We start from the raw sequence: 9,378 nt of genomic DNA, 5'->3' as shown, positions 1-9,378 counted from the left end.
ACTGACGTACACTTGTGCAAGTAGTCATAAGTGACGGGCTGAGATCGCGCCAGGTGTCCTCTTGCTATTATTTTGGCTTTTTTAGTGCAACAATTTGTGGAAATAGGTAATAAATTATACGAAAATCCAAAATTTTCCCGGATAATGACAAAATCAAAATTATTTGTACATAACTCACTTTCCTCTTAACCCTAATTCACGTTAACACGTATATTTCGGATAATATTCGATATATAATTTGTAATAATACAATAATTAGTTTCACTATATACAATAATATGTTTTGTTATAAAAGTTGAACATAAATAATAATTGCACATGCTTTGAAGCCATCATTGCAACTACGCCTAGACCTTTCAAGACGTCTGTTCGTATTCAATAAGTTGTCCACATGCAACTGCACCTAGAGTTTTAAACACGTCAGAGGTATTCAATAAGTTGTCCACATGCAACTGCACTTAGAGATTTGGTTACACGTCAGAGGTATTCAATAAGTTGTCCATATGACGCCGCATTGGGAATCAGTAATATATTTTCAATCATGTCCAATCACATAAAATAATGCCATACTTTTTCTCAATAACCTCACACAAGTGAAGCAATTTTAAAACCCTTAGTGAATATTTGTCCTAGTCTATATGAGTGTTTATATATTCAGTCTGCATTTTTTTCACAGTATATGTTAACTTTTAGAGGGATTCCACAAACATAAAATATAAAGAAAGCAAGAAATAGTAGGAGATGAACCAGTACAAAAAACAATATATAAATGGTACATAATAATTCCATAACCTTGTCACAAACGCACTCACAAAAGGTTTTCCATAAACCTTGTCCTAACATATAATAAATAAAGGCAACATTGCATATGATGCAACCATGTCCAAATCTGAAACGTGATCAAAAAAAAAATGGACATGGCAGCAACATATGACTGAAGTAGATGGGCTCTTTGCATCTTGTGTTTCGTAATTAAAGACATCAAAATATTAAGGTTTAAATCTTCCATAGTAGTTAGCATCAAAATAGCTTTGAAGCAGAGTGTAACGAAAATTCCAATTCCACTGATTTGCCTCTGCTCAAACACGAGAACCAAAATGGTTACTTCCCTTGCTGAGTATATTTGGTGACATCGGAAACGGTAATAGATGACCAATCAAAACCGGGTACGACGAGTTTTGCATAGGATCGGAAGTAGTCGAATCCAGCTTGCATCACACGCTTCTTTGACTCCACTGCATGAGATGAGTTCTTGTATTTTTGAACAGCTACACTCCGCAGTCGTTTGTGTCTACGCTTCATGCGCTGCAACTTCGCCCATTCCAGATTGGCCTGCCTTTTGTCATCTTCAATTTGGCCTTCAACAAATTCCAAACGTGCCCTTGCCCTTTGGATTTCATCAACAAGTTGAAGATGCCTCTCCTTCCAAAAACCAACAACTCTTTCGGACTCAAAACTTCCAACAAAATGGTCATTCTGTCTAGGAATGTGACATTGCTTGTCTGGTGACTCACTTGCGTGTCGAAGGCGGTCTTTGTTTGGAGGGGTGTTTATTATGCTCACATCAAACTTGGTTAGTAAATCCATTCTTTGGGGGGAATGAGTTTGTTTGGTTGAGAGAGTATCAGTAGATGGAGACAGATTCGGTGGAGGAGTGAGTTTTGTGGGGGAGGAGAATTTATATGAAAGGGGTGATAGTAATACCAAGAAAAGGCTTCCCGCCAAAAATATTTGGTCGACAATGTATAATTTCATTTTTGGTCTGATACAATATAAGTTTAATCCTAACTAGTTTGGTTGAGTTAACTAAGTAGATGTCACTTCCATTGAGTTTCTCTCAACCACTATCAGTGGTGTAAGGAGAGTGTGAGGTTGACATGCTTCAAAAGCAAAACCTGACACCTCTTTTAAAAAAATTCCCGCCAAAAAGTACATCTGTTGACTACACACAAGCTTTCGTATGTTGGTCTATAAACCTATCTTCCCTTTCTCAAACGAAGTTGCATATGCAATCCTCATCCTCCCAAAACAAAGAGGATTATTCAAGCATGTCAACCTCTTCAGGCGCCAACAATACAATCGAAGATGACAAATTGGAGTCGCAGGTTCTATTTCCACATTCTACTCGCCGTCCCCTTCCTTTTTCAACATCATTTGGGAGTGAGGGGGACTCCGATGATCCATTAGAGGCAATACATGCAGTCAATGCCAAGCTGGATTATAATTCCAGACTGATCAATTCATGGCACGAGAAATGTGTTGAAGACGAGGCAATTTTGGCTGATCTTAACATTAGAGTGAACAAAGCGTTCTCCCAAAAGAACAAGTACTTGAAGCTGAGTCATAAAAGGAAGCTGAAAGCTGAGGAGTTGGATACAGTAATGAATGATGAAATGAAAGGTTGTTTGATGAACCATATGCGATGCGAAGAGCACCATAGTGAACTGGAGTTGGCATTCAACGAAGGATTCGACAAATTCCGAGCATTTGCGGCAACAACTCATACAAGTTATGATTGGAACTATGTGTCCCCGGATGCTGTGAGAGAGATACTAGACGATGGGGGTGACATGAATGAGCATAACACGTCAAAGCTGCTCGGAAGAAGCCGACCGATCCGAGTAAGTGATTGCAGCTACCGCTGTTCAGTTGGTTGAGGGTGACCGTGGTATTGCACATATACTCCCTTAATGTCATTATCTAATTTAAAATAACACAAATATCAGTTTCATTTGCTTCATATATAATTATTGGGACTATGTATTGCAAGTCATCATGTGTTATAATGTGTATAACATTATATTTTGAAAATACGGACATATTATTCAATAAGCAGTCAATATCACAGCAAGCTGGGAATCAGTAAATGCTCCTTATCATGTCCATTTACATTAAAGAGCTGGCGTAGTAATGTGTTCAAAAAAAAATGACACGTGAGTCATAAGTAACATAACATGTGCTATACATTGTTTAGTGAATGGTTTATGGTATATATATATAATAAAATTCCAAATATTGCTGAAGATTTATTTGGTCTATATCACTAGGGATATGAGTGGCCATAAGCATGTGAGACCTGCTAAGAAGAAGCTGACGAGTACGACCGAGTGATTATGGCTACCGTTGTTCAGTTGGTTGGGGAGATCGTGGTATTGCTAAGAGGGAGCACATAATATGTTTTGCAATCAAATGTTCTTTTCTGTGTGGAATTATGAGTATTTATGTAAGTTAGTGTACCCTTTAATATTTTTCTTTCAGTATCGAAATGTAATTGGCTGCAATGTTATGTTTCTTTTGTACACGCTGCTTTCTATTTGCTCTGTTCCAACAAAGTGCTTGAAGTATCATTCAGTTACAAAAGTGTACAAAAGCGTGCCCTTATTAACCAGTTGGAAAAAGTGGCTACTGCTGGAAATGATTACTGGTAATGGAAACAACAGAGTAACTGCTAGAAATGCTGCATTAGCCTGAGGATTTGAAAAATGAATCTCTGTTAAAGCATAATTCACCCTAAACTGGCCATTTTACATGGTAAAAGTCATTGCTTCTTCACATAACTCAAAATTTCATACTTTATCAAATGTCTTTGAAAATTTATAAATAGGGAGAAGACGTAAAATTAACATGTCTCCAAATTTCATGGACGAATGAAACCAAGCAAATTTTCATTTCAATTACCAGTGGACATAGTAAGAGCTCATCGGAGGACATGAACAAAAACACAATAATATTCAAAAACTGAATCTTTAAACATCAATAACATGTCATTAATCTTCATAACAACCACATTTCGTCTAATACAAATATAAATCATTCACTTGTTCCGTGCATCCTGTCAAAATCGTCGAATAATGGGTCACTACGATGTATTGGAGTTGATTCGTCGTTGTTCGATGGTGATGTCCTGCATAAACATCAAACACAAGCACATCAAAATTTTACCTATTCAAATTTTAGATGCTATTACAAATAGTGTTAGCATCTTACGGTGTGTTCAAGGCTGGGCATTGTCTTCTATCATGACCAATGTGTCCACTCTCCCGACAGTGTCTAATCCCTCGCTTCATTGCCTTTTCCTTTGCTCCCGTTACTCCTTTCGACCTTCCTTTGCACCTCACTCTCTTAGGGTCTTTCATATATTGTGTTTGAGAGCTGGACCCTCCAACGTCGTTATTACTTGGTCCATCCTTCAGCAACTTCAACTTCACCTGCAAACTTTTTAGAGTCTCTGACAGTACCTCACATCCTTCTTCACTCATTAATGCATCCTCAACCACATCTGAAGCAAGTCGAGACATTGTACTCCGCTTTATTAGAAGGCCAGGATCTACACAGTCTTTAATTTCTTTGCCATTTGCATCGACACCAATCCACATTTCGCAGTTTTCTTCCACCTCTTCAAAATATATTTTTCGGGCATATATTCAATCTGGTCCCTTCTGAACAATGCTAGGATGTGCTTGCAAATAATTCCAACAAATTCAAATCTTTTGCAGCTACACGATGCGTGGTCAGAATCTTTGACATATCCGACTTCTGCCACTCTTGTTTCCCAATTTTTCCTTTCGCTCACGTTAAAGACAACTTTACAAGCATCCTCTGTTTTGAGCTCTAGGAAACATGCTGTACTTTCTATTAGTTCTTGCTCAAACTTTTGAAACATTGTCCTTGTGTACAAGGTAGCCATTTGTTTGTTCATTGGCATCGGTAGAAGACATTGAGCCACTTCAAATGCATCTACGTGATCAACAACTAACTCTTTTTCACGTTGATGAGAAAGTGCCCTCTCAAATCGTATTATGAAATCCATCAACGAATTTCTCCTTGATATGTATTGCTTGAAAAAACCATGAGAACCTTCCGCTCTTTGGCTGCTTGACATTCCAACGGCAAAAAATTGTCGTGCGTAGGCTGGAACCCAAGATTCCCTTAAATCAAACATTGAACTTAGCCATGGATGGTCAGTCAAACAAGCCTTTGTAACCACAATATTCCATTTTGCATCAAACTCATCCTTATTGTCAGTATCCCATATGGCTTTCTGAAATTCACGCCAATACTCATTATAAGCGTAACGTGGTAACTTAACAGAGAACTTTGATGTGATGTGCCATATGCAAAGTCGATGAAATGTAGTCGGGAAGGCTATTGAAATCGCTATGGCCATTGCCGCATCTTGATCTGTAATGATCGTTTTAGGTTCCCCACCTGGCATGGCTTTCTTAAACTCCTCAAACATCAAAACAAACGACTCAGTCGTTTCCTTGCTCAAAAATGCGCATGCTAAAACAATTGTCTGACCATGGTTATTAACTCCCAACATTGGTGCAAATGTCAAGTCGTATCGATTCGTGTTGAATGTGGTATCGAATACAACAACATCTCCATAAAACCCATACGCCCGTCTAGAAGTTGCATCTGCCCAAAAACATCGACTAAACCTGTCATGGCCATCTCCCTCAATCTTGAAATAAAAAGCCTCATTTTTTTTTTCTGTTCAGCCATAAAATACTCGGTCACTAGTTCAACATCGTGGTTCCTCAGCTTCCCATTCACACTACATTCAAGATTGTAGATATCTTTTTTGATAAAACCAATTTTATCCATTCCTCCGGATTGCACCTCAAAAATACTTACCTTCCGATGAATGGGAATATTAACTGAACCCAACTGTTTTGTGAGTACTTTTGTAGAATCTGAAATATGACGGTGTGATCTCAATAAATGCATTCTTTCTGAGGGTGTCATCTTATGATTGTGTCCCTCTGCAAAAAGATATATGGTATACTTCTTGCTCCCATTTGTCTTCACAACCACAATCTTAGCTTTGCAATTGCATCTACTTATTCCCCGTTGTCTTTTTCTCTCCCGAGTTTCATCCCTCCTGTATGCACCTTGTTTGCAACATACAAATTCTTTCCTCAAAATCTCTTTCTTTTTTTTCCCCCAAAAGCTGGAATGAAGTCGAATACCAAAGCCAGCTAAGAATGCATATCTATTATAGAAATTGTAAACGAGGTCAAGCGAGTCAAACATCATCCCAACTGTTGGTGTTTCCTCATTTCTTACTTCAGGAATATAAACCCTCCCATTAGCTGTTGCACATTCATCACTGTCTGAGCCCCCAGACATTTTATCTAAGTATATTATTGATCCACTTCTATAGTACTGCATAGCAATTATTCATTCATTAATCAGTCATTACTGCATCACAACATATCAATGCATTCCACTTACACAAAACATTGCCCAAATTGACACAAAATACGCATAGCCTAACTTCCAATTACACAAAACGCAGCAAAATTTCATAAGTTACGTCATCTCTTGTCAAATAATCTGTTCAAAATAACATTAGAACCAATATGTTCAACTAAGAACACAAATGTAATTCAAACCACCAATTACAGAACTTCACCCAATATCCTCTCGAAATGCTTTCTCCTAATGTCATTAAGCCTAAGTTTAGGTTCTTTTACCTACATTTCATGATTTTCCACCCCGACCAACAACAATGAACTAAGTATATTGAATATTCATAAGGAAATGACACATTATTGATTCCAAAAATGACGCATTATTGATGCCACAAATGACGAATTTCCCACCCTCAAAAAAAATAAACCAAACCCAATAAAATCAATCTAGCAAGTGAACTTACCTCTCAAAATCAATCGGGACCTCTGAAGTCAGTCAGCTGGAAAGAATGTGGTGGACATTAGAGAAGACTCTTTGGTATTTGAGACTCCATCTCTACCAAAATCGAGGAACAACTGCTGCTGCGGCTTCTACCTACAAAAAGAGATATGCTACTTTGCTTTCATCTGGAATCTTGTCAGCTGAATGAAAAAAAGAAGGGGTTTTCACTTGAGCCATAGAATCAAAATAGCTAGGTAAGAGACATTCTTCGTAATACCCAAGTTACCATAGATCGCAGGCCTCCCAACGAGCTAATGACAATCGAGTGACTATACGGTTTGGGAGATTTGGATCCTTCTAATTGTGGGTTTGCTTTACATTCAAAAAGAGAAGATTGTGTTCTTCAATTTTTCAGAGAGAGAGAAAGAGGGGAAGAACTGAAGTTGGGTTTCTAACGGTTAGATTTCAACCCGATTCTACATGCACCCTCTTTTAAAAACTCACCGTTGGATGAAATCCAACGGCTCTTACATACCCCTCACAAACACCCCTTATAACTTCCCACTCACTATAGACTCTCCCTAATATAATTATTATTAATGAAAGCCTAATCCAATGCCAAGGCTATTGGCCCAACTCTCCAATGTTAACCACACTTACTAATCCATCGTAGTGCTTTGCTTATAAACACCTTTATAAGAGTGTGGTTTTTCAATGTGGGATTTTCATAAAGGGCACCTCAAAAGATAGGTCTACAGAGAAATCTATATTTTTATTGTTGGTGCAATTTGAAAATATATTTAAAGCCCTTCAAGATTTCCATGACGCATCTGTAAATGCCCTTCAAGGTCTTGCAGGATTGTCAACTACAACCAACAAGAACAATGAGGATCATAACTTTCGTAATCTCGTTCAATTGTATGGATATCAAAACCATGAAGGTGAGACTTTTGGGAAGTAATACTAGACAGGAAAAGTACCCTTGCTACAGGCATAATTGGCAGGTCATTAGCAGCAAACCAGCAAGCAATACTAATGGAAATAGTTCTCACAAATTTTCAATTGCTAACACAGGATTGTGATCTAGTGGACTCGGCGGAGAAGATACAACAGGTAAAAGAGAAGAGAACAAGAAAATCCAGAAAAAAGACCATGACACAAAGCAACTAGCATATGTATGAGCATAACACATAAAAAAAACAAAACTAAATAAAACTAAATACCAACCAGAGGATCAGCAGAGCATAAGCATATGTTAGAAGTTTAAGTAGCAGATTATTCATTTCCATAACAACCAAGACTTATATATATACTGGGATCCTTTTTTTCTTTTAAATTTTTTTCCCCGATTTTTGTTTATTGATAAGAGTAGTTTAGAACATTATCCATTACTATTAGGACATTACCCGAGTATCTATTATCCCCTTTTCATTTTTTACTTTTCTAGAATTATTACCCGTATGAATAATTTACCACTTTAATGTTTAATACACGTATTTTTTTACAAAATTTTCAATAATACACACAAAATTTACATATTATACACAAAATTTTCACATATTATTGAATAAAATAATATATATTTAAAAAATTAAATATATTATATTAAAATATTATTTAATGACCGAACTTTTCAGTTGTAACTTGCCAAATTTTTTAATGTACTAAACAAAATTTTACTAGTTTGTAGAGTTGAAATAGTACAAAATTAATTATATAAATATTTACTCATTGGTCCTTTTAATAGTTATTTATTATTATTATTATTATTATTATTTTTTACTAAAGAAACTTGTACTCGACTAAGATGGGTTTAAAATGGGCTAATTATAAATACAACACCCAACCACAAACCCCGATTATTGGGCAAACAAAGCACAACAACAATTTCACCAAAGATTGGCTCCATTTCCTTGAGCCAATTTTACATATTAAACATGACCTTAATGGCATTGCCTCCACCAGCACTGGTTTCAAATGCTTTTTCCACTTCCTTTTGAGAGAATCCAAAACAATGTGTTATCAGGGGCTTCACATCAACCTTACTACTTCTCAACAATTTAAGGCACAAGGACCACGTGTTCTTGTATCGGAAAATTACAATCACATCGACCTCTCGGTATTAAAATCATGAAATCTTAAATAATACGAAGAATGCGTGTCACAAGTGAGTCATGTCTCATGCCTTTATTAGAGATGTGACACCAAATACAATACAAATAGTTTTACAAACTGAACAAATGAATTAATCAATTTAAACCTGGCAGCAGCTGAAGTGAGTGGGAGAGTCAACTCTCTCTAGCCCATTCCCACAAGGCAAACTTTGCCACCTGAACCAGTAGCACTCAGAGCTGTCGCCATGGTTTTATTAAACCCTGCACAATCGAAGCTTACATCCACTCGAGTTCCCATAGCTTCTTTTATTTTAGCAACTTCTTCAGCAACCTCCTTCAAAATAATTTACATAAACTCATTAAAAAAAAGGGTTGATGTCACCCTACAAATCCCGAACATGTGACAGCAGCATGTACCTCAATATTTGTGGAAACTTTGACGATCTCATGTGCACCAAGAGCCTTTGCAACGGATAAACGGTGGTCATTCACATCCGCCACGACAATTCTAGGTGCTTCGAAGGCACGAGCAGCCAACAATGTAACAAGTCCTATAGGTCCTGCTCCCATGACCAAAAACATTTGTTTCTGGACCGACATTAGCCCGACGACAAGCATGAACACC

At 37.2% G+C, this 9,378-nt stretch overlaps 1 pseudogene; it reads right to left on the bottom strand.

Annotated features, from left to right (window-relative positions):
- Positions 1 to 8,486: 8,486 nt before the first annotated feature.
- Positions 8,487 to 9,375, bottom strand: LOC117613293 (annotated as a pseudogene).
- Between the last annotated feature and the right edge of the window lie 3 nt (positions 9,376 to 9,378).

Source organism: Prunus dulcis, unplaced genomic scaffold (genome assembly GCF_902201215.1).
Source record: "Prunus dulcis unplaced genomic scaffold, ALMONDv2, whole genome shotgun sequence".
NCBI lineage: Eukaryota > Viridiplantae > Streptophyta > Magnoliopsida > Rosales > Rosaceae > Prunus > Prunus dulcis.
The sequence above is the reverse complement of the archived record's forward strand: the minus strand, read 5'-3'. Positions and strand labels throughout refer to the sequence as shown.